We start from the raw sequence: 26,381 nt of genomic DNA, 5'->3' as shown, positions 1-26,381 counted from the left end.
CTCATTATCCGGTCTGCTTCTGGTTCTGATTGTTTCCCAGAAGCGTCTAGGGTCCTTTCCAGAGCTAGCCTCTTTTAGGGTACACCAGTACTGTAGGTCCCACTCCTTTCTAGCATTTGCCAGGATTTTCTTATAATTTTTCCTGGCTCCCTGGATCTCTACTTGAATTTTGCTTTTAATGGCCCGGATCAGAATGGTTTTAGCATATCTGCAGGCAGGTGTGAACCACTCCTGCTTGCCCCTAGGATTTTGAGCTGCCATTTTTTTTCTATGCCCACACTTTTTTTTAAGGAAAACATTTCCGATGGTCTCAAGAGTTCCCTCGAAAATGGATGTAGTCCTTCCTATGAGGGGAGGAGTTAAGTCAATGTTGTCCAGTTCGGTTTGGGAAGCCATAAGGATTGTGTTAATAGTATTAAGCTTGATTTCATTCCCTGCGACCATCTTCCACTTCAGACGTCTCCCGCAAGAGGAGACAGAAATAGTGTCTGTTGACCTGGGAGAAGGTTTGAGCACTTCATTCGGCCAGGGATTCTTAAGGGACAAGGAAAGCGAGTTATGATTGCTTTCGATAGTAGGCAAAACTATCATATCCTGAACCATGCCCCAAAGAAAAAAATCAAGCATGATATAGTCAATCCTTGAGGTGCGGTTCTCTCTATTAAATGTGACCGCACCCATAGGGTCAGAATTTGTGCGGCCATTGGCAGCTCTTAAGCCAAACTCTAGCGTTAAAGCATTCAGCTGGATCGCTGTTCGTGACCATTTTTTAATCGGGGGGATGGTTAGGGTAGGAATACCCCATCTAACATCATCCTCACCTGGGTCAGAAATATCGACCACTGTGAGAGGCTCATAAGTACAGTTAAAGTCTCCCGCAACCAGGACCTGGCCTACAGCTCAGTTATTCCTAAGTTCCCATTCGAGGGAAGACACTGTCGAGGACATTGAGCCAAGTTTGGTACCTCTAGCGTAAACATTATACAGATCGAGGGTAGGACCCATATGGGGACCTCTTAAAGAAATTCCTAAGATATCAGGGGAATAAATTTTTTTCCGGTCTATTCGATAATTCAGGGCAATATTTACCCATATGAGCAAGCCTCCAGATGGCCGACCTTTGCCATTTCTGGGGAGATTGGCTGGGACAAAGTACGTGACATATCCAACCCGGTAAATCGGTTCTAGAGACCATGTCTCCTGAAATAGGCAGATCACATGAGCCTCTACTAGGGTGTTCCACTCAGGTGAGCACAGTTTCCTTTGGAGGCCCGCTAGGTTCCAGCTTAGGATCTTTACCGTGTCCAAAGAATAGCAACAGTAAATTTTAGGAGGACTAAGGCAATCATTCGGAGGTTTGGATACAACTGAAGTAGAAGTCGGACATAGACATGGAGATGGGACCTGGAGGAATTCATGGACGGAAGGCTTCTGAGTGAAAGGAGTAGGGTTAATGTCATTGGCAGTTTTAGGAGGGCTATCCGGAGGTTGAGGCTGGTTAGAGAAAATATAGTCAGCAACATCCGTACCTTGTCTTGTGCATGGTAATGGTCAGTCTACTGTGTCTAGGCAACTAAATCTGTTGGTCAGAAGTATATCGCTCCAGTCTACAGTGAAAGGTGCAGCCATACTCCCATAATCCTGCCAACCATCCCGCACCCTTCTACCGGCCCAGTTAGCATCTTGGGGCCCACCCCCTCCTGGAACAGGACAATAGGTAGGCGAGGAGTAGAAGAAAGAAAGCCTTCTCGTCTCTATACCATCATGCATGGCCCGTGTACCACGGCGGCAAATATAGTCCGCCGTGTGTGGGTTGTCAAAGTTTACAATAACACAATCCCCCCGGGTCCGTTTCTTTTCACTACTTTTCCAGGATACCCTGCGTACCATTAGAATCTTGCTGGCATGAAAGGGTGGGAGCGGTCTATTTATAGTGAGCCAATGCTGCACCTTGTTCTTTAGGGACCCCAAAGGCTCCTTTGCGTTGGGCCTTAAGTCTGGGACACCTGTCATAATTACAACGTATGGGCCAGCTTCGGGTGGTAAGTGTATGTGCTGGCCGTTCACATCCCTATCTTTATCGATGTTATTCATTACCCCAGGAGATTTAGGTAGTATACGATTCAAATTTGTAACTGGGGATTGTGATTTAGCAGGCTCCACAACCTTCTTGCAGTCATCTGCGGGTGGCTTAGGTTTTTTGTTCCAATTTTTGGATGGTATTGGCTCCGTCCTCATAGCTACGTTATTGGGCTCCCCAGGTGTAATCAGCTCCATACCCATCCCTTCTTTGGGAGAGACAGCCAAGGGAGATATATTCCTAGATGCTAACAGTTTTTCGATGTTTAGAAGCGATAGTTCTATGGGATGAATATAGGATTTAATAAGTTCATCTATTCTAGACAAAAGAAGATCGTTAGCCTCACAGGTCTTGCATCCCTCCCCCAAACTAACAGGGGCCCTAGGCAAGGTTGGGTTCAAAGAAGAGGCAGGGTTAGCCCTAGACCCTCCCTGCGCGGGAGTACTTTTGCTTTGTGGCCGGCTGGTGGGGGCTTTTTTTGTAAATTTACGTTTGCATCTTTTCATCTCCCTAGCCTTCTTGGTTTTGGGGATAGCACCTTCCCTCTTGCCCCTTAATACGTCAGTATTGGGGGACACCTGCCTTGAGCTCCTAAAGAGGGCTGGCGTCCTCTCAAGGGTCTCGCTAGATTGTATATCCGAGGAGGGCAAAGATGCCGAAAGATCAACAATGTTTGGCACTCCATGCGTCTCGGCCTGGACTGTAATTAGGGGCCTAGACTCCCTTGGGTTTAAAGGTGACTTAGATAGTGCTAGAGTGCCTATAGAAGAACGTCTCGCCAAGGCCAGGTTTTGGGACACCCTACGTTCTAAGAGTGATATGCCTTGGTTAATTGCCTCGTTCGCCCTGGTGAGTGCAGTGCAAAAGGCAACAGTTGTAAAAATAGATACTTCCGGGGCAAAGTTCAAGGAGGAGAGTCCAAACCAGTCTTACCCGAACTTTTGGCGGGTTTGAGCGAGTCCACTACAGGAGGCTGATGAATGCTTTGCGCGCCTACAGGGCGCTCTCAGGCGTCACACAACAACAAAAGTCCTTTGAAGGCCTGCCTCAGGCCACAGCGTCCGTATCCACAAACACAGCCTGGCCAGGACCCATGTACCGATGTTGGGAGAATGGCCCAGCCCAGTCTGGTCCGGTCGGGGACGGGCAAGGACGGGCCAGCCCTTGGCCCGGGCTTCGCCCGGGCGCGGCCCGCGCGCGTCCCACGCTGCGGGAGTAGAGGCGGCCTTTAATCCCCCCCGGTGCCGCCTGGTAACGTGGATGGCAGGCGCCCGGAACTGGGGATTGTGGGAATGAGAGTATCGCTGGCCGTTTCCCTCACGGCTATGCAAAGGATTCGCGGCCCTCCCGCCGGCTTTCCGAGATCACAAACGCCGTTCCCCTCACAGCAGGACCGACAGCCTTGACCAGGTGGCAGCAGGTAGGAATTTCAAGCGTCCCGCGCTGCGGGAGTAGAGGCGGCCTTTAATCCCCCCCGGCGCCGCCTGGTGACGTGGATGGCAGGCGCCCGGGGATTGTGGGAATGAGAGTATCGCTGGCCGTTTCCCTCACGGCTATGCAAAGGATTCGCGGCCCTCCCGCCGGCTTTCCGAGATCACAAACGCCGTTCCCCTCACGGCAGGACCGACAGCCTTGACCAGGTGGCAGCAGGTAGGAATTTCAAGCGTCTATGGCTTCAGTGTCCATGTACCTGTTGCATTAGTGATAGTTACATACTGGTGTGTATCAATTAAATACATCGAAATCAGCCAAGTCGCCTCAGTCTAGTGGTGTTAGGAATGATCCTGGTGACCAGCACAAAGATTGAGTTAGGCCAGAAACTATGCACTGTGAAAGGGAAAAAATCAGTATGCTCTGTGGTGAAAATATTTGGACTGTCGTTCCTCTGTGTGCCATGCTATTTTCACAGCACTTTTCAGGGGACTACACCAAATAGGCATTTAGAGTTCACTGTTTCTTAGTGATGCACTGTTTCTCAGCTGATGCATGGCTTGGCAGTAGATTTTACCATTTAAAAAAGCATTTTTTTTCAAATCAAAACATATATTTAATCTGGACATACTGAAAGGATCATTGCGGGATTATCTGATGATGGGATGATGGGCTGCATTCTTTTAAGAGTCCACAGGTGGCAGTGTAGTTAAATGCCACATGTACAAAGTGAAAGTTAACTCTCGTCAGCATTTGTTTTTGCTTACCTATCAGGATGTTTTTTAGTCAATCAATCAGTCAGTATTTGTAGAGTGCTTGCCTTCACCCCTAGGGGCATCTGGCCCCTTAAGGTGCTGTATCTTCATTGGTCTTGAGTCGCTTTCTGAACCCCCCTGGGAGGAAGCTGTTCGGAGGTGGAGGGGTATGTCTTTCCAGGTCTTGGCAGCAATGTAGGAGAGTAGCGGCCTTCCCTGCGATTAATGCTGGTGGGTGTTCAAGGGAGAGTGAGGTAGAGCGCAGATGTCTTGAGGGCAGGTGAAAGATCAGTCGATGGGTGATGTAGGATGGCCCTTGGTTGTATAGGCTTTGTAGGCGTGTTTGAAGATCTTGAACTGGTAGCCCCACTGGATGGGGAGCCAGTGGAGATCTCTGAGGTGAGGGGTGATGTGGGTCCACTTGGGGAGGTCAGGATGAGTCTGTCTGCGGTGTTTTGTATGGTCGGGAGTTCTTTGAGGAGCTGAGTGGATATTCCGTTGCTGTAGTCTAGACGGCTGGTGACGAGGGCCTGCATGACTGTCTTTCTGGTGTTGATCGGGATAAATCTGAAGATTCTGCAGAGCATGCAAAAGGTGTGGAAGGACAAGGAGGTGACTTGTTTCATTGTCAGTTGGCTGTCGAGGATGATCCCAAGGTTGCATGTGAGCTGTCTGTCTGTGTGGGCGTTGGTCCAAATTCTGCTGGCCACCAGCTGTGGTCCCCTATGGAAGTGTTCTTCCCGATGATCAGTACCTCTGTTTTGTCGGAGTTGAGCTTGAGGCAGTTGACTCTCATCCATTTGGTTACCTCTGACATGGCGCAGCAGAAGCTTTGTTTTGGTGTTGATAAGAAACCTCGGTCAGTGAAAGGATAAGTTGAATGTTGCTGGCATAGGAGATTATGGTGAGGTCACGGGATCTGCCGAAGTTTGCAAGGTGGCTCATGTAAACGTTGAACAGGGTGGGGCTAAGGGATGATCCTTAGGGTACACAGCAGGTGATGTTCTTGGGTGCGGAGGTGAAGGGAGGCAGTCGAATGCTCTGTGTACAACCTGAGAGGAAAGAAGTGATCCATTTGAGGGCGTTTTGCTGTATGCCGGTGATGTGGCATCTGTCAATGAGGGTGTGCTGGGAGACAGGGTCAAACACAGCAGAGAGGTCGAGGAAGATCATGGCCTTATTTTCTCGATGGTCAAGAAGAGAGCTGATGTCGTCTATGGTGGTGATCAGTGAGGTCTCAGTGCTGTGGTTGGCACAGAATCTTGATTGGGGAGTCGAGTAGGTGGTTGAGTTCCAGATATTTGTTGAGCTTTTGTTTGATAACTTTCTTAAGTACTTTGGCCGGGAAGTGGAGAAGGGAGATCGGTCGATCTCTGAGTTCATTTGGTGGGCCGAGAGCTTCTTTAGGAGAGGTCTGGCTTTTGCGTGTCTCCATCCATTTGAAAAGGTGGCTGTGGAGATGAAGGTGTTGAGAATGCTGGTGAGCTTCATGCTAATTGTGTTGTTTCTGAGAAATGGTGGGGGCAGGGGTTGGTGCGTGCCCCGGAATTGTAATGGAGACAACATGATGGTAGAGGTGGTCTGCGCAGTGAGTGGAGACCAGGTGGTTAGCTTTCAGTTGCTTGACGTTGTTGAGGTTGGGGGTGGTGAATTTAGGGTCAAAGTTGTTGTAGGTAGTGGCTATCTTTCTGTGGAAGTAGTCCAATAGGAAGTCACAGAGTTCTTGGGAGGGGTGGATGTTGTTCTCAGTGGCTGAAGGGTTGCTGAATTCCTTGACAATCTTGAATAGTTCCATCATGAGCGTGGCTGCAATGTCAATGTGATTGGTCATGGCTCCTCAATTGGCTTCCTTGATGCACCGGTGATAGTAGCTAAGGGCTGCTTTGTGGGCAGCTCTGTTGGAGGGGTCATTGGAAGCGTGCAATTGCTTCCCGAGTTGGTAGCAGTTGCTCTTGGTGGTTCTGAGCTCTGGTGTGTACCAGCTGGTTTGTTTCGAGGCTTTGTTGGTTTTAGCTGGTTTCAGCTGGGCAACTTCATCTGTGGATTTGGTTGATCTAGGTGGCAAAGGTCAGGACGACCTGGTTGAGATCTGCTGAGGTTTCAGGTTGTCTGGTGCTGAGGGATTGGGTCCAATTGCATCTTGGTAACTTGTCCCCAACTGTGGTGGGCAGCACCGTGGAGCTAGGTGGTTGTATGCTGGGCTCAGCTGGGCATGGTAAAGTGGCCGAAGGAGTGGTCAGTCGAGGTGAGCTCTGTGACATTGGTGGATTTAAGTCTGTTGCTGGAGGTGAAAATGGCATTGAGTGTTTGTCCAGTTTTGTGCATCGACTAGTGACTAGTTGGGTGAGGCCGATGTTGTTGAGGTTCTCCAGGCGGGTAGGTGGTGTTAGTGTTGTTGGAGTTGTCGATGTGGAAAATGAGATCTCCAAGCAGGACGTAGAGGTGGTGGTCAAACCCAAGGGGTCGATAAGGGTTGGCGATGACGTCGCAGAAGGCTGGTCAGGGTTCCGGTGGTCTGTAAGCAAAAGTGCCTCTTATTGTGGTCATGGCTTTGATTTGTAGTCAGAAGCTGTGGTGTTCCATGAGGGACGTGGGATTGTTGTTGGTGATAGTGCATCGTAGTATGGTTTCCTTGATGATCATGGCGATACCTCTACCATGTTTGTTTGTGCTGTCTCTGTGTATCATCTTTTCACCAATGGGTCTGGGGGTGGCGATGTTGGAGTTCGTGATGGGGTTGAGCCATGTTTCGTTGATGATGGCCACATCACAGGAGAGCATGGTGATGGTGTCCCAAATTTGTGGTGCTGCACAGCATGAGAAGTGGCAGTGGTGGCAGGTGAAGGGTCCTTTGGTTGATCACAGGGAGGCTGTGAAACAGTTGTTGTTGCTGCATCGGTGTAGCAGTGGATGGTGGGAGGACCAGGGTTTCTGGCGCTTGGCACGACCCAGGTGCAGACCGGTGCAGATAAGCTTGCCTCTGGTGCAGCACAGCCACGCAGCAGCCTCCATAAGTAGCCCTTGGGAGGTGGTAGGAGCTGTCAGAGAGGCGGGAGTCTGGGTGTGTGAACCAGTGGGAACCAGCAGGTGGGGAAAAAACAGCAGGAGAGCAGAAGGGCGAAAAACCAAATACAATTGCATGATGACAATCTCAAATAACTCAACAGCAAAAGCACTATATTCACAAAACTATGACGGATGCCAAAAACCAACAACAAGTACCTCAATGGCAGAAGAAATATATTTACAAAACTATGCAAAACTATACTGGAAGCTTAATCAGAATCAAAACTACTAGGAGGCAGACCGCAGCCCTGATCCTGGGAAGACTCGGGTCTTCAGTCGAGAGGCGGAGCTGTGAGGCTGTGAGCACTAGTTGGAGGCAAGGGAGAAACAGTTTGGAGACCAAGGGTTCAAGGCTCTTCACTGGGGCCTGCATCAGTAGTCCTTGGGCGATGGGAGGGGCTTTCATTGAGGCTGGAGGCTGGAAGCAGCAGAACCAGCGGGCAGGGGAAAAATAGTGGGAGATTGGAAGGGTGAACAGCCAAATACAATTGCACGATAACAATGTCAAATAACAAAATGGCAAAAGTGCTATGTCTGCAAGACTATGATGGATGCCAAAAACCAACCACAATTACCACAATGGGAGAAGCACTATTTTGCACAACTATGTAAAACAATGTTGATACAGTTTGATTCAGCACTACGTTGTTGGAAGAAAATCACATAGTGTGCATTCAGAGATATTTCCACCATGTATGAAATGTGATAAATTACGTTATAGTATATATTTTTTTTTACCAATGTAGATTACTGACAATTATATGCTGATGTAACTGTTACATTTCCCTGGTCACGTAGAGGTGCAATGCAGCTGTTTATAGTGGTACTGGGCACTCAATATCCATTATGAAGGAGGGATTATTGAATGACGTACAATAACATGTAATTAGCACTACAGTTACTTTTTCATGGGGATGTTGGGGGTTTAATGGCTATTACCTATACCTGGTACTGTTATTTAGTAAATGATGAACAACAAAAATCGACATAGCTGTGTTCGTCATGGGAGATTATGGGTGTCCCATTGCTATTGAATCTGTTTAGGAAACAAATAGGATTGTTCCAGGTAGGAAATTGGGAATGATGGGCATTAAATGGCTATTACATATACCTGGTACTGTTATTTAGTAAATGTTGAAGGAAACTGGGCATAGCTGTGTTTTGGAAGGGGGGTTACATAATCACTGACTATATTTGGGGATGTATTAGGATTGCTCCAGGTAAGAAATGGGAATAGGTTTTTTTTGCATTGAGAAAGATGGAAGCTAAATAATTTTTACATATTCGTTCCACTGGTGATTTTATAAGCAAATGATAATATTACTTTACTCACAGGGTTTTGTGGGCCTTAAACATAAGTAGAATACAATTTTCTCCATATTATAATGGTCCTGTCATGAAAATGGGAATAGATAACGTTTACATGGGGCATTATGGAAATTTAAGGCTGCTACATGTCCTGGGCACAGTATTTTAAATAGCCCTCTTGGAATAATGGCCATAATGATGTCTACAAAGGGAAGGATGGGTGTTCAATGGCTGTAACATGATTCTGCTACTGTAGAGTATTGACTTGTGGAAATTGGCATACATGGTTTTTACATGAGGATGCTGGAGGTGAAATCATTGGTAAATGTACCTGGTGCTATTATTTACTAAATGTTGAAGGTAAATAGGGGGATTTGGGCATTATGAAGTCATTGAATTTATTTAGAAATGCATTAGGATTATTCAAGGTAGTAAATACAGATTGGGATTTTCTACATCGGGGAAGATAGGAGTTTAATGGCTTTTAGATATACCTGCCACTCTATTTTCATGAGTATTGTAAGGAATGGCAATAGCTACTTTACTTTCAGGGAACTATGGGCTTTAAACAGCTCTTTAACCATATTTCCCATTGTTAGAAATGGGGTTTCTGGCTGCCTTGGGTATGCACCTAAACCAGGCAGAACTCACTACTCTAGTCAGGGCAAGGGAGTTACACACCCACGATAAACCCTGCTCACCCCTTGGTAACTTGGCTCAAGAAGTCAGGCGTATCCCAGAGGCAATGTGTAAAGCGTTTGCACAACCCACACACACACAAGTAAGTGACACAATAAATACACCACAAAAGAGACACCACACAGATGTATATAAAAAATATGTATCTGTATTTCACATACACATAGACCAAAACAACATGAACCAATAATCAATTTGCTAACTAGGTATTTATCATAACATCACAGTTAGTGTAATAAAGTAAAGAGTTCTATGTTACACACGTCATAAGAACACCATCACTGTACATATTATGCAGGTCCTGAAATGATACTCATTATCCTGCCATTGCCAGGTATAAAATGACACGTATCATAACATCAGGGTTGGAAATGCAGCAGGTAATCAATAAATCACATGAATCATCACACATCACCATAACACCATTACTGTGCATATTATGCAAATCCTAACAAAGTAAGGCTCAAATTGACATACAACATAACCCCATGGGAATTAAGATGCAGTAGGTAATGAATACAAACATATGATTCACCATAACATGTCGAGCCCTGTACTCCTGGGCTGCTATTATGTATTATTAGGTAATTTCCACAACACTTTGGTGATAGGAGACGGCGAAGGGCTCAGAAGCACCTGCGCCTCTATTACAAGCAATATGTTTCTTTTGGACAGGGCAGCTTAAGGCAATATCAATGTGTTCAAAACAGCACTCATATCTCTACAACCATGAAACCATTGCCCTAAAGTATGGTAAGTCACACATCCCTTGGCAACTCGAGTACTCGGTTGGATGCAACCCAATCTCCAAGACCACTCGGGCCAGAACAACATGGAGACACACCAGGCCATTTGGGAAATACCGCTGTGGGCAATGAGCAACCCCCTGCAGGCTCAAGTGGGAAGCCACCCATACTCTAGCAGAAGTGGGAGACATTGCTCCGTCCCCCGCATACAGGATTGGAGAGGCAGCTGACCACCTTTGCTCAGTGTAGCTGCACTGGGCCCAGCTTATCCCCAACACCTGCTGTGGTGGGAGTGGTACTCGCATCCCTGGGGACCCGCTCCTGCAGCAGACAGGGGAGGCAATGTCCCGCTACCCTCCAGTGACGTTCTGTGCGGTGCCTTCAGCAGAGTGGCATGACCGCACTCCTCGACACTGGTTACAAACAGGCTACCGATATGAAGAGACAGCTGGAGACATGAACCCTCAGCACGGTGTCTTCTCCACAGGCACTGTGGCTCTCCAATAGGAAAGTTCTCACAAGAGGGATTTCAGACAGCCAGCAAGCGGATCCTCAGACTAGGAGATGGTACCACAAGACAGCACTTCTTACCCAAGGCTGCATACGTCACAGCACCTTTCCGAAGGGGGGGAGTGTCAAGTTGAAGAGCACTCACGTTGCCACTCCAGATGTATGAGAAGCACGCTCATCGCTAATTTTCCACGAGGTCAAACACAGGCCCGTACAGTGGACGCATTAGTCCAGTAAGCCACAAGACCAGACTGATAATGGCCATAATGATTTCTACTTGGGGGATGATGTGTGTGAAATGGCTATAACATACACTTGCTACTGTAAGGTAGCAAAGTCTTTTGAGGAAATGGGCATAGATATTTTTTTACGTTGGGATTATAGGGGTTAAAAGGCTGATAGATATACCTTGTACTGATATTTAGTAAATGAGAATAGCTGTATTGTGCATGTGAGATTATGGGCATTACATGGTCACTGAATATATTTTTAAATGCATCATGATTGTTCAAGGTAGGAAATAGGGATAGGGATTTTCACATTGGGGATGGTGTGAGTTAAATGGATTTTACATATACCCGCCACTGCATTTTCATGAATACTGTAAAGAATGACAATAGATACTTTACTCACGGGGGATTATGGGCTTTAAACAGCAGTTGAACACAGTTTCCACTATATTATAATGGTCCTGTTAGGAAAAGGGGAACAGGGGGGATTGTTTACATGGGGGATTTATATCTTGATGTTATATATACTCCATTGCAATGGCAACAGAGTATACATACCATCAAGATTGTGGTCCACCGCCAAGTTTAAAAGCAGTAAAACCTTAGGTTTAGTCACAGAGGGGAATACTCTGTCCCTGCCGTGATTAAACCCCTCCAACGGCCCTGTGGAGTAAGGGCCTGGTGGAGGCACACCTCTAATTTTGCCCACCTAATTCACCATTTAGCATGTTTAGCATAAAAGAGTCTTTCTTGTTATAGGAATCAACCAGACATATAGCTCCACCAACTAAGAATGGCCATTGCACCACCATCCACAGAATAAAAAAAGAGCTAATAATCTGTTACTCCGTTCCGTGTCCCGGCCAGGTGAGGTTTCCCATGTTGAGTCAAATTAAGCTGCAGGCTGCACTCCTGGTGATGCCCTTCCGTCAATTCCTTTACGTTTCAGCTTTGCAACCATAGTTCCCCCAGAACCCAAAGACTTTGGTTACCTGGAAGCTGGTCGGTGGGTCATGGGAATAACGCTGCTGGATCGCTGGTCGGCAATGTTTATAGTCTGAACTATGACAATATCAAATAATCTTCGAACCACTGACTTTTGTTCTTAATTGATGAAAACGTTCTTGGCAAATGCTTTGGTTCATCTTGCGTCGGTCCAAGAATTTTTATATCTAGTCACAAATATGAATGCTCTCTACTGTCCCTCTTGGTCATGGCCCCAGTTCAGAAAACCAACCAAATAGAACCAGAGTCCTATTCTGTTATTCCCAGATCAAGTATTCAAACAACTGGCCTGCTTTGAGCACTCTAATTAAGTAAATGCTTCGGACCCCCAGGGCACTCAGCAAAGAGCATCAAGGGGTGCACAGAGGCCGGGATTGGCACAGGTGGTAGGGTAGCTCCCCTCGCGGCAGACTGCTAGATTCTTAACTTCATCATTGATATATGCTATAGGAGCTGGAATGACTGCTGCTTCTGACACCAGAATTGTCCTCCAAAGTATCCTCATGGAAGAACTTAAAGCGTACTCCTTCCAATAACAGGGTAACATGGCCTCGAAAGAGTCGTGCACTGTTATTTTTTGTCACTACCCCTTCAAATTGGGAATGGGTAATTTGGATCCTGCGACCTTCTTTGGATTTGGTAGCCGTTTCTCAGAATCCTTATCTGGAATCGAACCCTTATTCCCATGGTTACCTTTGTAGGCAGAGAATGTACCATTGGAAGTTGATCGGGCAGACATCTGACTGTATCGTCGTCATCACAGTGATGTGCAATCGGCCAAGGTTATCTAGAGTCACCAAAGCACCCAGGCGAACCTGGATTGGTCTTGGTCTGATAAAAGCACAAATCTCGGGTGTTCAGCACTCATCAGCATGCATTACCTTTAGAATTACCACAGTTATCAGAGTAACAGATGGAGTGATCCAAAGGGCCATAACTGATTCAATGAGCCAATTCACTGTACAGGGTGTTCATACCTACAAGTGCATAGCTTAAACTTTGAGATATGCATATGCCACTGGCAAGATCATTCAGGTAGCCGCATCTGCTGGATGGGGTTCTGAGGAGGCTGCATGCCTCTCCCGGACTGACCTTTGCAACCCTCAGGAGCCTGCTGAAGGGGGAAAGCCACTGCTTTGGGTTTTGTGAGGGGAACAGGTCAAACACATGGGCACAAATGGGCCTGCCTGTCTCCATGATGATGGGCAGGAGAGGCGGGCCGAGGTGTAACCTGAGCGAGACATAGGGGTGCCAGCCTGGGCAGGGGGGACACCTCACGGAATGTTTGTTCTGAGCTGCTGTGAAAATGTGTTGGGTGGAGGAAGGCAACGGCAAGGCTTGCGGGGCCCTTACCACCATGCCGCATTCAAGTCCTGGGCAACCCGACCTCTTCCACTGTGGTCGAGCCACTGGCAGGTGCAAGCTGCCAGGCTGATTGGCCTTCGCTCTGCTGGGTAGGGCCTCCACGAAAGGCAGGTCCTCTAGTCACACGATCCTGGTGGGGTGGGATCTCTTTGCTTGAAACAACAGCTGAGGCTAATCAAGCAGTCCATCCCTAAATTGACCAAGCATGCCCGATCGATCAGAGTATGGTGCTGACCAGACGCTTCCCATGTAGGCCGCCCCACAAGGGGATGTTGGCTTTTCGCCCCTGTCTGCTCTCCAGGTGGGCAGGCTGGCAGGAAAAGTGAGTCCGACAGGGCTGGCAGCCAGACAAGGACCTGGGCTCTTGGGGGTCTAGGCATACCAGCTTGGGCCCTGGTGGCACCTGGGTGGCAAACGATTGGACCGCAAGGGGGTCCTGAGCACTGTTCCCTCTAATTTATTTCCTCTGTGCGGGGCAGTGTAGGGTCTCTGTGTACTGCAGTCAAGGCTAAACATGCCAAGAAACCCACCATGAATGCATTCGTAACTACAAAATTTACTGGCAAATATCAGCCCAAATTTTTGTTTACAACAAGATTAAAATTAAAATGGCTCATTTCCATACATATAGCTTCATGTAATACTTGCTCGAAACATGTATACAATGTAGATACACACACCATGACATGCATTGTTCACATAGGAGTGAACACTCCAGGACAAGACTGTAATGACAGGACTTCGAAGAATGCACCATTATAAGATTTTTCTGAACATTCCCAATTGGAGGACTGTTCATTCTACTTTGCTACCATCAGTAAGTAGAGAGTGTTTGAACCTGTCTCCCTGATTGTATGTGCATTTGTGGAGAAGTTCAGAAGGTGTGCAGACAGTTTGATCTTGGCTCTTCAGTAAGGCTACTGACAACATACAGACACTATTCCCGCCAGTGCTAGATCAGAGGTTGTTCTCACATTATTACACACATGCTACAGTAGTTTGAGTGGACTGATATTGGTAAGCGATCTATAAAAGACGCATGGCTAAAGTGTAACTCAGGGCCCGATTTCGATGGCAGTGAAACGGCCACCGACAGCCCATCTGAATATACACACACACACAAAAATATATATATTACCTACTGGCGGTCACCAGTAGGTAGGTATAGCTAGGACCTAGTTACCATAGGAAAATGGTAACATTCTTTTCCCAATAACTTTGGCGCCGGAAAATGAATCTTTGAGAAATTTTTAAAACTGGTGAGTCGCTCCAGTCAGCTCCTGTTCTGAAAGTTTTGTGGTGATTCGTCAAGCGGGGGTCGAGAAAAAAGGGGGGTCCCAAAACGCCTTTTCTCCATGTTATTTCCCATATGAAATTTGGAACAGGCTACTGCCCGAACTACTGAACGGAATTACACCAACTTTTGCTAAAAGGTAGCCCTTGGATCAGAAAGAGACCTTTTTTTAAATGGTGTAAATCCGTTCAGTAGTTCCTGAGAAAATCAAAAAATAGAGTTCAAAAAATCGATTTCCCATAGGAAACTTTAGACACGGTTATAGCAAAAATTGCTGAACGGAATTACACCAAATTCGGCAAAAAGGTACTGCTCAGTAAGCGGCCTTTTAAAAAATGGTGTAAATCTGTTCAGTAGTTTTTGAGAAATTTAGAAATAAAGATAGTGATATCTATGGATGGTGGATCAGCGCGCCCTCCCGTTCACGAGCTTCATGCTAATTGGCTGTCAACACTCCAAACCAGGAAGTGTTGGCAGTCATCTTGTGCCTCGGTAGAACCAAGGCACAAGAAAACAGAAAAACAAATGTGCAAAACAGGAAAAGGGGGCAGGGTAGAAACACCCTGACCCGCTAGGCCTGCTCAGGGGGTCCTAGAAGGACCCCCAGTGCCAAAAAAAGCATTTAAAAAAAAATAATCGCGGATCTGTGGAGGATCCGCGGATCCAGACGAAAATAAAAAAAACAAAGCGCGGGCTCCCGCGCTTCGTGTTAATAAAGTCCATGGGCGGGCCAGGTGAAAAAAAAGTGTGGGGGGGCCCCATTCCCCCCCACACTTGCCCCAGGGACCGCCACCTCCCTGGAGCTTGATGAAATAGGCACAGGGGCACGCAGCCCCCCCAAGCCCCGGGGACCGCCACCCCCGGTGCTTTCATTAATTGTAGTCGGGGGCACACGGCCCTCCGCAGCCCCGGGGACCGCCACCGCCAGGGCTTTAAAAAAAATAAAATTAACCTGTGTGGGGGGCTGGGGCACTAATTATTCAAAATAGGGGGTCCGTAACACTGCATTAAGTGGGAGGGGGGCTGTGTAGCCCCCCCTCCTGGAGCCAATGATTGCCCTGGGGACCGCGACCACCCAGGGCCGGCTCCTGCAGTGTCCCGGGTTGTCCACCCTGGGACACTGCTGTTTGCAATGACAGGGCGGGAGCCTCGCGGCTCCTGCCCTGTCATTGCAAACTCTGCTTTGCCTCATTGAAGTGAGAGCAGGGAAACCTGCTCTCGCTTCAATGAAGCAAAGCAGAATTGCTTTTCCATGTCAGCAGCTCCCCTTGTGGAAAAGCAATGCCGGCTCCCGCAGGACACGGGGAGCCGGCGGGACTGTGGGGGGATTGGTGACCCCCTCACGGTCCCCAACGGATAGTGCCAGCCCCGGGGGATGGGGTCCCCATGGCCAGAAGTGGCCTGGGAAGGGAGCCACGCAGCAACCCCTCCCCTAAAAACTTTTTTTTTAAAAAGGCAGGCCGGCCCCGGGGGTTGGGGTCCCCGGGGCCGTAATAGGCCTGAGGAGGGGGGGCCACGCAGCCACCCTCTGAAAAAAAATAAACAATGGCCACGCCCCGGGGATGGGGTCCCCGGGGCCAGAAGTGGCCTTGGAGGGGGGCCATGCAGTCTCCCTTCCAAAGAAAAAAACAATAAAATAAATAAATGAAGGCCAGCCCCGGGGCCAATAGAGGCCTTAGGAGGTGGGCCACGCAGCCCCCTCCATAATAAAAAAAAAAATGTGGCCATGCCCCAGGGGATGGGGTCCCTGGGGCAGAATTGGCCACGGGAGGGGGGCCCACGCTGCCCCCTTGCCGTAACATATTTTTTTTTTTAAATGGGGGTCAAGCCATGGGGTTGGGGTCCCAGGGCCTCTAAAATAGAAAAGGAAGGGGGGTCACACAGCCAGCCTTCTTTAAAATTTTTTTACAAAAGACCGGCATCGCGCTGGATGCCCGCCCCTCCCCTGCAGCACTCTGCAAACGCATTCCCTGGCGCGTTGTAAGATGGGGAAGTAATTCCCCTTGAATACTGGGGGTCCCTGGGGGCCAACTAGCCTACCAGGAACCTCCAGTTTGAGCCACGGAACTGCGTTGCAGAGAGGTGTTCAGAGGCCACGCCCCTTTTTACACCTCTCTGCAACACAGCTCTGTGACGCTCACTGGAGGTACTTGGTGGGCTAGTTGGAACCCAGGGACCCTCAGGATTCAAGGGGACTTAATCCCCCAACTTAAAACGTGTCACGGGGTGCATTTGCACAGTGGTGAAGGGAGGGGGCGGGGTCTGAGGTGATATGTGTGCAAACATGCCCTGTGGGGCATTTGAAGTTGGGGAATTAATTCCTCTTCAATCCTGAGGGTCCCTGGCGGCCAACTAGCCCACCAGGTACCTCCAGTAAGCACCACAGAGCTGCATTGCAGAGAGGTGTAAAAAGGGGCATGGCCTACGAGCACCTCTCTGCAACACAGCTCCCTGGTGCATACTGGAGGTACATGGTGGGCTAGTTGGCCCCCAGGGACCCTCAGGTTTGAAGAGGAATGAATTCCCCAAATTAAAATGCGCCACAGGGCGTGTTTGCACACATGTGACCTTAGGCCCCGCCCCCTTCCTGGGCCACCTCTTTTGCAGAGAGGTGGCCCAGGCCATGCCCCTTTTTACACCACTCTGCAGGTAAGTGGTGGGCTAGTTGGTCCCCAGGGACCCTCAGGACTCAAGGGGACTTAATCCCCCAATTTACAACACACCAGGGGGTGCGCTCGCGCAGTGGTGCAGGGAGGGGGTGTGGCCTGATGTCTCAAGTGCACGCGCACTGTGGTGCATTTTAAGTTGGAGAATTAAGTCCCCTTGAATCCTGAGGGTCCCTGGGGGCCAACTAACCCACTAGGTGTGTCCAATAATTGCCACAGAGTTGCATTGCAGAGAGGTGTAAAATGGGGCATGGCCTTGGACCACCTCTCTGCAACGCAGCTCTGTGGTGCTTACTGGAGGAACGTGGTGCGCTAGTTGGACCCAGGGACTCTCAGGATTCAAGGGGAATTAATCTCCCAACTTAAAACGTGCCACAGGGCGCCTTTGCACAGTGATAAAGGAAGGGGGCGGGGCCAGAGGTGACGTGTGCAAACACGTCTGTGGTGCATTTTAAGTTGGGGAATTAAGTCCCCTTCAATCCTGAGGGTCCCTGGGGGCCAACTAGGCCACCAGGTACCTCCAGTAAGCGCCACAGGGCTTCGTTGCAGAGAGGTGGTTCAGGCCATGGCCCTTTTTATACCTCTGTGCAACACAGCTCTGTGGCGCTTACTGGAGGTGTCTGGTGGGCTAGTTGGACCCCAGGGACCCTCAGGATTCAAGGGGACTAAATCTCCCAACTTAAAACGGCCACAGGGCTTGTTTGAACACATGTCACCTCAGGCCCCCTCTCCCTTCACCACTGTGCAAACGCACCCCGTGGCAAGAGGTAGTTTTAATCCCCCTGCCCTATTATGTACTAGGGACTTACAGAGGAGGTCATGATAATCACAGGGGTACCCCAACGTATAGTGTGCCCTAGTGTATGTAGGTGTTTTCACTGTATTCTAAGTGTCTTTTAGCATAGCACTGGCTCTAGGCCTGGTTAGTCAGAGTCAGTTACCACCAGTACCCGTCTCAAAAAGTTGTGGGCACATGATGGTTTTGCAACAAGGCCTCTTTCTGCTCCTTTGTTGGTTCTTTCTGCACTTTTATTCATCTTTGTGGACTTCTGTTGCTTCTTTCGGCATTTCTTTTGCTTCTTTCTGTGCTTTTTTTCTTCTTTCTTCACATGTCCTACCTCCGAAGGCATAGTTAGAAATTAGCATTTAAAAACCCTTTGAAATTCACTGAAAAAACCATAGGTTTCAGGTCTGATATAGTTAGGATTTAGCATTTTAAAAACCTTAGAAATTCACTGAAAAAACCATAGGTTTTAGGGTAAGTTATAGTTAGTTGGACATTTCACTCGTACAAAACCATAGAAATTACCCCGTTATAGTTAGTTCAGCTAACTATAACTCGCGCCCCCGCAATGCACTGCTGATGACGTCACATATTACATCACACATGACATGGTCAGTGACATCACTGATGACATCACTGATGACATCTCAAATGACATCACTGATTACATCACTGATGATATCATCCATGTGATAAATTGATGCATCTTCTCACACCCTAATATAACCTTTGATATACCCACTCTAAATTACAGATGGCCATTCTCAAAACGATTGACACTCCAACACCAATACCTACATACCCACTCGCTGATTCTTAGGTCTACATCCACTCACTCATCCGTACAGTCACTCATACTTATGGTCACTCAGTACAGGACTATCATATGCACTCATACACCTATATAGACACTCACACACCAGGACTCATCCAGAGAGATACTCACACATCTGGTCAGTTATGCAAATAAATAATCACACACCCATTTACTCACCTATACAGTTATACACACACCATCTCACTTACTTATACAAATACTAGAACATTCTTATGCCCTTATATAATCACTAATACAACCACACACTCATCCATACAGCCACTCTCACATTCACACACTCTCACTTATAGCCATTTAAATACTCTAACACACATATATACTGCCTATTAAATATGTAGTTACTCGCACATGTACCACTAAGATATACATTTACTCACTAACACACCCATACACACACTCACCCACCCATGCAGTCCATCACAGATGCACTCTTAAAACCATGCACCCAGTGAATCACCCACTCACACATCTATGCACAGTCACACACACCCCACCCACACAAACACTCAGCCACCCATACAGATACTCAGACAACCAATCAATAACTCATATACACACTCATGTAGCTATTCACAAACCCATGCAGCCGCTTTAACACCAACAGACAGATGGATACAGACATTCACACAGTTTACTCACCAACCCATGCATTCAGTAAGATACGTTTAATCACTCACTTTTAGACTCAGTTACGCACCCACTAAATAAATCCTCCATTCAGACACTTATACACCCACTCATTCTTCAATACTCCTTTCCCTATGTATATTAAACTTAGTTAAACTTTACAGAACACACAGTCACTGGATGATGTCATCAGTGATATCATCAGTGATGTCATTTGAGATGTCATCAGTGATGTCATCAGTGATGTCATCAGTGATGTCACTGACCATGTCATCAATGATGTAATATGTGACATCATCAGCAGTGGATTGCGGGGGCGCGAGTTATAGTTAGCTGAACTAACTCTAACGGGGGAATTTCTATGGTTTTGTACGAGTGAAATGTCCAACTAACTATAACTTACCCTAAAACCTATGGTTTTTTCAGTGAATATGTATATATATATATATGTATTCACTGAAAAAACATAGGTTTCAGGTACGTTATAGTTAGAAATTAGCTTTTAAAAAACCTTAGAAATTCACTGAAAAAACCATAAGTTTCAGGGACGTTATAGTTAGTTGGACATTTCCCTCTTACAAAACCATAGAAATTCCACTGTTATAGTTAGTTCAGCTAACTATAACTTGCACACCCGCAATGCACTGCTCATGACATCACATATTACATCATTCATGACATGGTCAGTGACATCACTGATGACATCACTGATGACAACACAAATGACATCACTGATGACATCATCCAGTGACTGTGTGTTTCTGTAAAGTTTAAATATGTTTCATATGTATTCCAAGGTGTATTGAAGAATGAGTGAGTATATAAGTGTCAGAATGGAGGATTTAGTAGGTGCGTGACTGACTCTATAAGTGACTGATTAAATGTGTCTTACTGAATGCATGGGTTAGTGACTAAACTGTGTGAATGTCTGTGTCAGTCTGTCTTTTGTTATGCAAGCTGCTGCATTGGTTGGTCAGTAGCTACATGAGTGCCTATATAGGTTATTGATTGGTTGTCTGAGTATTTTTTGGGGCGATTGAGTGGGTGTGTGGATGGGTGAGAGGTGTGTGACTCTTTGCATAGATGTGTGAGTGGTTGATTCACTGGGTGTATGGGTTCAAGAGTGCATGTGGAAACAGCTGTAAGGGTGCGTGAGTGTGTGTATGGGTGTGTTGGTGAGTGAATGGATTTCTCAGTGGTACATGTCCAAGTAACTACATATGTAAAAGGCAGTGTATGTGAGAGTTGAAGTATATAAGTGACTCTACATGATAGTCAGTGAATGTGAGTCTGGCTGTATGGATGAGTGTGTACTTGTATCACTGATTATATAAGAGAGTAAGTATGCGTTAGTATCTGTATAAATAAGTGAGGTGGTGTGTGTATAATTGTATAGGTGGGTAAATGGGAGTGTGATTGATTCTTAGCATGACTGACTAGGTGTGTGAGTAACTGCATGGATGAGTGGCGGTGTGTGAGTGTCTGTATAGGTGTATGAGTGCATATGATAGTGTTGTATTGATGAGTGATTGTATGGATGAATAAGTGGATGTGTGTGTAGACCTAGGAATCAACGAGTGCGTATGTAGTAACTGGTATTGGTGTGTCAATGATTTAGAAAATGGTAGTCTGTATTTTACAGTGGGTATATCAAAGGTTATATTAGAGTGTGAGGAGGTGCATCACATTTTCACATGGATGATGTCATCAGTGATGTCATCAGTGATGCCATTTGAGTTGTCATCAGTGATGTCACTGACCATGTCATGAATGATGTAATATGTGACATCATGAGCAGTGCATTGCGGGTGCGCGAGTTATAGTTAGCTGAACTAACTATAACAGTGGAATTTCTATGGTTTTTTGTAAGAGTGAAATGTCCAGCTAACTATAACGTCCCTGAAACCTATGGTTTTTTCAGTGAATTTCTAAAGTTTTTTAAATGCTAATTTCTAACTATGACATCCCTATTAAGTCCCCTTGAATCCTGAAGGTCCCTGGTGGCCAAGTAGCCCACCAGGTACATCCAGTAAGTGCGACAGACCTGTGTTTCAGAGAGGTGTTCTGAGACCCCGCCCCTTTTTACACTATGCTGCAAACGCGACTTATGGCGCACTGCTGCTCACAGGATGAAGTCCACTTGTGTCTTGAGGTCCTCAGGACACAAGAAGACCTCGTCGCCCCACCAGCAGTGCCCTAGAAGCCGCTTTTGCAGAGTGGTGTAAAAAGGGGCGTGACCTTGGAGGACCTCTCTGCAACACAGCCCTGTGGCGTTTGCAAGAGGTACCTGGTGGACTAGTTGATCCCCTGGGACCATCAGGATTGAAGGGGAATTAATCCCCAACTTAAAACGCGCCACAGGGTGTGTTTGCAATGTGGTGCAGGGAGGGGGGTAGTGCCTGATGTGACAAGTGTGCAAACACACCCTGTGGCATATTTTAAGTTGGGTGTTTAAGTCTCCTTGAATCCTGAGGGTACCTGAGGGCCAACTAGCCCATGAGATACCTCCAGTAAGCGCCACAGAGCTGCTTTGCAGAGTGTTATAAAAAGGGGGCATGGCCTTGGGCCACCACTCTGCAACGCACCTCCCTGGCGCTTACTGGAGGTACCTGGTGGGCTAGTGTGCCCCCAAGGACCCTTAGGATTGAAGGGGACTTAATTCTCCAACTTAAAATGCGCCACAGGGTGCATTTGCACACTTGTCTAATCAGGCCATGCCCCCTCCCTGCACCACTGTGCAAACGTGCCCCCTGGTGCATTGTAAATTGGGGGATTAAATCCCCTTAAGTTCTCAGGGTCCCTGGGGTCCAACTAGCCCACCAGGTACCTCCACGAAGCGCCACAGAGCTGCGTTGCAGAGAGGTGTAAAAAGGGGCATGGCCTCGGACCACCTCTCTGCAAGGCAGCCCTGTGGCGTATACTGGAAGTACCTGGTGGGCTAGTTGGCCCCCAGGGACCCCCAGTATTGAAGAGGAATTAATTCCCCAACTTATAATGCACCACAGGGCACGTTTGCAAAGTGTTGCTGGGAGGGGCCGGCCTCTGGCAGGATGCCGGTCTTTTTTTAAAGAAAATGTTTTAGAAGGGGTGCTGTGTTTATGCTTTTTTTGGGCCCTGGGAACTGCTGAACGGAATTACACCAAATTTTGCAAAAGGTATATCTTGGTTCAGAAAGAGCCCTTTTTTTTAAATGGTGTAAATCCTTTCAGTAGTTCCTGAGAAATTCAAAAATAAAAAAGTTTCAATATCTAGGGACACGGTGGATTTGCGAACCCTCCTGGGCAGGAGCTCCACTCTGATTGGCTGCCAACACTCCAAACCAGTGTTGGCAGCCATCTTGTGACTCGGTAACTGAATCACAAGAAAAGAGTTGAAAAAAGGTTGAAAAATATGAAAAGGGGGCAGGGTAGAAACACCCTGACACCCTAGGCCTACTCAGGGGGTCCCACAAAGACCCCCAGGGCCCCAAAAAAAATGTTGTTTTTAACATGTGGCTAAATTTGCGCTGGGGTTGCGAATCCCGCAAGATTTTTTTTAATGAAGCGCGGGCTGCCACGCTTCATTTAATTGAGGCCCCTCGGTGGGCCAGGTCCCGGGGGCATTGCCACAAAATATTAGCGGGGGTTAAGTCCATAGCAGGTGCTGTACTTTTATATCTTATTGCAATAACTGAAAGCTCGTAAAGACACAAAATCAGGCCGGGTGGCACGCTACGTCAATCAAATAAATAAATGCATTGGCCACACAACTATTAGACCCCCAACCCCCCTTTTTTCATCTCACTAAAGCCCTGAGCACACCTCCTCCTTGATCGGAGTATGTGTCACTGGAGCAAACCTCCTCACCCCCTGACCCCACTCACCTGAGACCCTGCCCACCCTGCCTGGAGATAGCAGAGGGCATGCGCCCAGGGTCCTGCCTGAAGAGGTGTGAGGTGGGTTGCGCCGGATATGAGTGTGAGGTTTGATGTCTGGGAGCACACCTGTTCCTGGCAGTAGTGTGAGTTGAAGTGAACTTGTCTTCTCGACCACTCTCTCAAGATGTGTGAGTTGTACAGTGTTGGTGCGTGACGCCCCCCACTGACAAGAGTGCGAGGTGTGTGGTCTACTTTGCCCTCTGCCTGACAGGAGTACGAGATGCTGTGTGTTGGATCATCACAGACATGGTGTGCCTGAGGACAGGAGTGCGAGACAAACGACCCCAGACCCAGACACCTACCTCCACACCCCTCCTCCCAAGCTCAGCCCCTGTCAAGCTCCAGCCGCTCGCCTCCCACATCATCTACCGATGTTGGCAGACAGCACCTCACTTTCCTCGCCTTGTTTATTACTGACACTGGGATCCTGCTCGCAAGGGACGCCAAGGACCACCCGGCTGGCAGCAGCTTCCCCTCCGCTCCAGGAGCCCTTCCCCGAGCTGTCAAAGCTGAACTAGGCTCCTGACAGCCCCCTCCCCTCTGTGGCCAGCAGAGGCGATATTTAGGGAAATTTGGAGAATAAGAGAGAGGGCGATCCGAGGTCCAGATTGCTCCCAGCTTGAAGATACCCCCACCTCACGCGGAAAACCCTCGCATTCCGAGTGTGGGATCCGCAGATCTCTTTTCTAACATACCTAAAGAAAATTTTTTTTTCTGTGGACTGGCGGGCACCAATACAGTCTGAATGCCCCGGTGGAACCATTTCACGTCTTTTACTGCAAAAGGCAGAGACGATCCAGCGAGGAGCCTGAGCAAGCCTGGTTACCCAGGGGAAAGGGTAGACACCACAAGCAGGGGCACCAGCCGAGCCCAGGGGCCGGCAGCCTCTCCGGCAGAGTGCGCGGCTCCCGACTGATTACCGTTCATCTTTTGGGAGGTGGGAGCAGAGGTGGCAACCCCGGGCTTGGAGGGTCAGAAGGCTGTCCTGGTCACCAACCCCCTCCCAGCACCTGGATGCAGACTTTCCGGGCCCCACAGGTGTGGTCACCGTGTAAGATGGAAGGAGGCCACGGATGGGGGAGTTCCGGACACCCATCAGCTGCTGAATGTAGATCGCGCCACCCACTTCCCTGTCACCCCCACAGGGGGGAAAGCAGCGAGATCCCCGGGGCTGAGGGCTGGTCTGCCTCTTAGCTCACGTGTGGGCAGGGCCCGGGTGCCAGGCGCTTCTCCTCTTTACAACCATGCAGGGGAAGGACGTTTGCTGAAGGGAGGAGCACTCACTGAAGTTGCCCGCTCTCTGCTAGTGTCACATTTGTCTTTCCTGACTTGAGAAGCCGGCAGAAGCTCGCGGTTGGCCGACGTTACTGTGCTTACTGGAGTGTGGATTGCTGTGGGTGAAGTGGCGGGGAGGCGCATGAAGTGCCTGGGGGTTATGGTGCGGTGATTATGTGGTGGGTCCCGGAATCTGGTCATTCATGGTGGTGTGGCTGTTAGCTGACAGTGCTGGTTGGTTAGTTATTGAGTGACGAGGTGCACTTTCCTCTAGGTAGGTGGTGGCCCGTGGTCCCCAAAGTGCTGTAATCTCATTTTCCAGTGGTACTAGGGGTAGGCAGTTTATACAGGCATACCTGTTGGCGCACCGCCATAAACAAAAACAGTTCATTATTATGTTGAAATTGTTGGGCATAGTGAGTGAGGTAACTGTAGTAAGTGTGTGTTAGTGGGTTTTCCCTGAGATGGTTTTCCACGAGTGGCAGGCATAGGTGGGTGATGAGCACACAGTGTCAGGGGTGTTGTGATGTGCTTTGGGCAGGTCTGTTGTAGCTCCTAGAGGTGGGGTGGCTAGGCAGAGGTGTTGTACTGGCTGGTTGATGTTAAGGTGAGTTTGGAGAGGTGTTCGGGTACCTGTTAATTGTGAAGTGGTTTTGGAGAAAGGCCCTGGTAGTTGTTGGTTGGGAGGTGATTAGGGAGAGACTGGTAGCGGCAAGTGGTTTAGAAAGAGGCCTTCTGATAGCTGGTGGGGGTGAACAGCTGTGGGGGTCTTCTCCTGACCAATGGGGTTGAAAGGTTGAAGGAGAGGTCTTCTGGAAGCTTCTGGTGGTGAAGTGGTCAGGAAGAGGTATTCTGGCAGCAATTGCCTACCAAGCGCTGCCCTAGTCATTGGCGGTAACCCGCAGTTACCGCACGGTATCCGGCGGTATGCATGGGACCTGGGTTGCCAGTCGCCGCTGACCAGTGGCTGCAGGGTTAGCATGGCTCGGCAGCGGGGCAAGTACATCCTCCGTCCCTCCCCCAGAGGGTGGACAGCACCCATGGCGGAGGTCATCACCAGCGGGCTGATCCAGCAGAAGCGGCAGGCGCAGGAGCTGCACGTGGACCGGCCCTGGGCGAGCAAGAGGCGGAGCAGCTCCAGCAAGAACCGCGGCCTGTGCAATGGCAACCTGGTGGACATCTTCTCCAAGGTGCGCATCTTCAAGCTCCGCAAGAGGAGGCTCCCTCCATACTTCCCTGTATGTCTGTCTGTCTCTGTCAGCCAGCTCTGGAGGGGTGCTGCGTGCTGGGCCGGGAGCGGCACGGACGCTTCAAGTGGTGTTGGTGTCTGTGAGCAGTGTTTAATTGGAGGGGTGCGCGCAACAATAGGGAGCAGGGAGCACGGCTCTTCGGCTGTGTGCTTGTGTCTACCCGCGCACACTCTGAACTCACGAGAGTCCCTGAAAGCAAGCACACACAACCCATCATCCATCCACTCATCCACACATCTGTCTGTCTGTCTGCCTGTCTCTCTACCTGTCTCTCTGTCTATCTGTCTATCTATCTATCTATCTATCTATCTATCTATCTATCTATCTATCTATCTATCTATCTATCTATCTATCTATCTATCTATCTATCTATCTATCTATCTATCTATCTATCTATCTATCTATCTATCTATCTATCTATCTATCTATCTATCTATCTATCTATCTATCTATCTATCTATCTATCTGTCTGTCTGTCTGTCTGTCTGTCTGTCTGTCTGTCTGTCTGTCTGTCTGTCTGTCTGTCTGTCTGTCTG

At 48.3% G+C, this 26,381-nt stretch overlaps 1 protein-coding gene across 6 annotated transcripts in view; it reads left to right on the top strand.

Annotated features, from left to right (window-relative positions):
* Positions 1-26,381, top strand: part of LOC146798110 (cytochrome P450 2F3-like) — a 585,105-nt gene that overhangs the window by 5,323 nt on the left and 553,401 nt on the right. The window lies entirely within an intron of this gene.

The sequence above is a fragment of the Triturus cristatus genome, chromosome 9 (genome assembly GCF_964204655.1).
Source record: "Triturus cristatus chromosome 9, aTriCri1.1, whole genome shotgun sequence".
Taxonomy (NCBI): Eukaryota; Metazoa; Chordata; class Amphibia; order Caudata; family Salamandridae; genus Triturus; species Triturus cristatus.
The sequence above is the reverse complement of the archived record's forward strand: the minus strand, read 5'-3'. Positions and strand labels throughout refer to the sequence as shown.